This window comes from Oratosquilla oratoria, chromosome 15 (assembly GCF_046742065.1).
Source record: "Oratosquilla oratoria isolate Oo_2021 chromosome 15, ASM4674206v1, whole genome shotgun sequence".
Classification (NCBI taxonomy): domain Eukaryota; kingdom Metazoa; phylum Arthropoda; class Malacostraca; order Stomatopoda; family Squillidae; genus Oratosquilla; species Oratosquilla oratoria.
The window spans coordinates 56,094,332-56,099,331 of NC_134791.1; positions in this window are offsets into that span (position 1 = coordinate 56,094,332).

Here is a 5,000-nt window from a genome sequence, read left to right on the forward strand (position 1 = left end):
TGGCGTCAACCAGAATTGACTTTAAACGTGCGCTTGTCTGAGATCGTCTGGCTTCAGCTCGAGCAATTGTGTAACATGTGAGCAGCACTGAAAGGGATAATAGGAACAGACAGAACCCTTCCTCCGTGTTTAGGAGTTCCCTTGGCTGAGCTCTGAGGTCTACAAATTCCAGACGGAAGTAACATAGTCATCGATTACAGCAAAACAGTGTCAATGCACATCAACAAACACATCCAAAGCATCCAACATTTTCCCATTGTACTTTTTATAAACGGTTGAGACTCCATGTATCTGAGAATATTGGATGATGTCCCCAAATGGAGAATTAAAATTCCCTCCGCCTGTTGACTTTTACAAAAGAAATGAAATTGTTGGAGTGAAAGAATACTCTATAAATATATAAGTTATTAAGGGGTGACTATAGTCTTGACCTGGTATTTGGCGGTCACGAGTCTTTTAAGGAGCCACTTTGCGTGTTGGCTACAGAATACTACAGACTCTTAATGCTCTGTCAACTAAAGTCTTTCGGAGTTCTAGCATCTGGGCTTCAGAAAGTTTGTGTCCATGTCCTTCTGCCTAGACTCACCTACAACTATCAGGCCTAAACTCCATCTCTTACAGCCACTTAGAAGATTTTGAAGTACCTTCTTCACTACGAGCAAGGCTCTCAGTTGTTCAACCTGGCGACTTTAGAGAACCCGCATTTGAAAACTACCCAGAAGTTTATGTGCTAGCTCTTTCACTTTCCACGGCACTAGAACCTCCTTCCACATAATATTTCATCTTCATAAGTGATCACTAGACACTCACAGTGACAACCATAACGCCACGAATTGACACATATCGCAACAGTACCATACCAACCATTGTGCTCCATTAACCATCTACGAGTATCTGCTGTTTAGTTAAAGATAGGCTCGGTCCTATACCAGACCCTGCTTCAAGCGGTTCAGATTAACCTTTTTTTTTCGTACTTCACTGTAATCGTTACATGTCATTAGCGAATATCTGCTCATACCAATAATGCTGAAGTCGTTCCCAGTCTGTGCGCTGGAAATTCATTTAAACTTTTCTCTCTCTTCTCTCTATTTTTTTCCGGTCCTTGCGCTGGTTAATTGAAACCACTAGTCTCATGTCTCTCCCAGCGTGTTTGCTGGACGAATTACATGTTTGCCTATGTAGGCCTTATAAAAATTGATTTTATATTCTATTTGTAACCATATCCTTTTGTTTTTGTTGCAATACGATTAGTGCAAAACTCACAACTTTAAGTAAATTTTCAGCCTTTGGGATGCGAAGTTGTCATTTCTCATCTATCATACACATGTGGACCGGTATGTTTATATGTATGTTTGTATGTATGTATGTATGTATGTGTGTATGTATGTATGTATGTATGTATGAATGTATGTATGTATGTATGTGTGTGTGTGTGTGTGTGTGTGTGTGTGTGTGTGTGTGTGTGTGTGTGTATGTGTGTGTGTGTGTATGTATGTATGTATGTATGTATGTATGTATGTATGTATGTATGTATGTATGTATGTATGTATGTATGTATGTATGTATGTATGTATGTGTGTATGTATGTATGTATGTATACTTTTCCTTGCTATGGACTAAGTTGACTTTTGTTTGTTTCCCCTTTAATTGTTTTAGGTTATGTAATCTTATTCCTCTGGTGTAGTTAAACCATCTGATTAGATTTCGTGAATTGATTGGTTCTGACAGTAGGTCCGATTAATTCAACGACTAAATGATTTAGTGAAATTGGTCCCTTATACCCTACTGGCCTGTCGGCTAAGCAAATCCACCCGCCCTTTGCTTTCAAATTACAGAGTTTGATAAGGCCCTTGTGCCAAGTGACTCTCTAGGCTGTTTGGCTTTGTTGATCATTTGATTTCGTCGATCAGATGATGTTCTCGAAACCCATTCACATTAGCATAGGTAATAAGCTTTTCCCCTGATTTGTATGATTACCGGGAAGGAGAACTATGGGATTTGTCATCGTTTTCTCTTTTTCTAAAGCCTGCAGTTCTTTAATGTCATTCGCTGGAACGAGAATGTGAACTGAATCATGCGTTTCGCATGTATTTGGTGATGAGAAATGCAATGGACAAGGGTGACAGAGAGTAGTGTAACAGTTGTGGGCTGCTACATAAGGGGGACTTAATGCGGACGAGAAATACCTTGGTGGTGAATTTTTCGTTTTATTAAGATCTGGGTTTGCAAAGATTACACAATTAGGCCTTTCACCTAATACTCCTGGTGCCGGACTTTGACCGCGGCACTACCCTGGGTAGATCTCTGCCCTTTACCAGGTGCATGACCTGGGCAGATCTCTGGCAGGCCCGTGACCTGGCCAGCTCTGTCTCGGCGGATGAGTGGGTTGTCGTATGTGAGACGTATTAGTTAACAATTATAGGCATTGGTGTTAGTTCCGTTATATAGGGGTTAGTTGTATGGTTGGTGGGTGTAGTAAGATATGCTGTACATACTTTATATTACGGTAATGTAATTGGGGCAAGTATGAGAAAGAGTTCAATAGGTCTGTCTGGTGACATTAGGCATCTTCTTGTCGTGACACTGTGATGCATCCTGTTATGACCTAAGTCAGCTGTTTTGGGTAGGGAAAGCGGTGATGTTTGCAAGATTACAGGTCTTTCTCAATGCGAGTACCATGTCGCATGTCTGTGGATCTCATGCGTGGTTGGTGATGGTTAGTAATGGTTACAGTAGGAGGTGAGTTCAAGGGGTGCAGGGTTAGAGAATGTAGGGAGATTTAGATATTCGCGATCACATATAGCATGGAATTGGGGAATAGGGGGTTAAAGTATAAAATTAAGAGAAAATAATGAAGCAAGGTTTCTGGAGATGAACGCAAAGAGAAGACTTTACAAAGGAATAGCTGCGTCCATTTTACTCTAAAGAGCAGAGACTTGGAATTTAGAGGAGATGCAGGGATGACCCGTCATCCAGGAGGGCCAAGATAAGACGTAGGGAAAGGGGTGGATAGGAGTGGAATATGTGGGGATGGAATGGGTGGGAGTGGCCTCTATGCCTTTTTTTTTTTTTTTTTTTTTTTTTTACCTCCATTGTAAGAAGGAGAAAATCTTTGGGATATGTATGGATGTAGAAAAGAAAAACATAAAACTGTTTTAGACGAAGTGTTGAGGTAGCTACGAGGATGGGTATGGTAACAAGTGTGGAGGCGAGAGAGTTGAGGAAAGAGAGTTGGCAGATAGGGTTGATCGAAGAATACTAGGATGGTTTAGGTGTATAGAAAGAATGTTAAGAGAGAGACTAGCGAAAATAGAATGGGGTGCGAAGGTTGTACAAGGGTGAGGAAATTCCGCTGCCCGAAGGGTTTTCCTCTTGTCTGTTCCATACGTCCTCGAGTGAATTATGTAAGGGGAGAGGGGGCGGCGCCTTGAATGAAGCGGTGGGGAATAACCATCTTCGGCTTTCAGCTCCTGCTGTGGAGGTGTTGTGTCTTGCTGCATTTCGCATGACCTGAGCAGTGGATCCTTCATCCACAGAGCTAAGCTGGGAGGGACAGAAAGCACGATGTATGTTGGATGAGTGTATGCTTTGTCTTGACTACCACCTTATTAAGGGAAAGAGACTTTTGTTATATGTATAAAAGCGTTAACTAAAATGTATTTATCTGATAATGAAGTCGACAATTATATAACATTTATGAAGCATTGGGATTTGTTTGTATTATTAACCAAATCTCGACTGACAGGTCTATAGTATCCACAGGTCACTTTTGACATGGTTGACAAACCAGCTTAAGTTACGGAATATCGACTGTGAACGTTTATCAACCATTGTAGAGTGTGTGTGTGTGTGTGTGTGTGTGTGTGTGTGTGTGTGTGTGTGTGTGTGTGTGTGTGTGTGTGTGTGTGTGTGTGTGTGTGTGTGTGTGTGTGTGTGTGTGTGTGTGTGTGTGTGTGTGTGTGTGTGTGTGTGTGTGTGTGTGTGTGTGTGTGTGTGTGTGTGTGTGTGTGTGTGTGAGTGTGCGTGTGCGTGTGTGTGAGTGTGCGCGTGTGTGTGTGTCTGTGTGTGTGTGTGTGTGTGTGTGTGTGTGTGTGCGTGTGTGTGTGTGTGTGTGTGTGTGTGTGTGTGTGTGTGTGTGTGTGTGTGTGTGTGTGTGTGTGTGTGTGTGTGTGTGTGTGTGTGTGTGTGTGTGTGTGTGTGTGTGTGTGTGTGTGTGTGTGTGTGTGAGAGAGAGAGAGAGAGTGAGGATAGGGGGTGGGGATGTGTTTAACATATGTCATTAGAATGAGTGAGTTAAGGAATAAAAACGAAGATAAGCTGTAGAAAGCATTCACTTCAATTTGATAATACTGGAAAGCTAGCTTAGGTGTAATGACAATCGTGTAATAACCAACTGTCTAGATACGACCTCTCACTTGAACAGATTCGTTCGGTGTGAGCTAAGGGACTTTGAATAACGACGTTGGCCCTCCCTCTTCTCCTTTTGTAGCCAAGAATGATCCCTTACCTGTGTTGGTCCTACAAGAAGGACGTCAGAGGGGGTCTTCTCTTTACCAACCATCTCCAGAACTCTTTACGACACTCACCTCCAACTGGAAATGTACTCCTGTGGGTTTAGCATTTGATCTATGGATCTGTCCCAATATCTCTCAACCTCAATAGTTTCTCTACCCCTTTTGAATATCCTTTTCTTCTTCCTTCTTCTTCCTTCTTCTTCCTTTCCTACTATTACTTCTACTTCTGCCAACTTCAATAATTTCTCTCCCTCTTTTGGATATTCTTTTCTCCTTCCTCCTCCTCCTTTTCCTCTCCCTCCTCCTTCTTCCCTTCCTACTTTTACTTCTACTTCTGCCAACTTCAATAGTTTCCTCTTTTGAATATATTTTTCTTCTTCCTCCTTCTTCCCCCTCCTACTATCACTTCTACTTCTGCCAATTTTAGTAGCTTCTCTCCCTCTTTTGGATATCCTTTTCTTTCTCCTCTTCCTCCTCTTCCTCCTC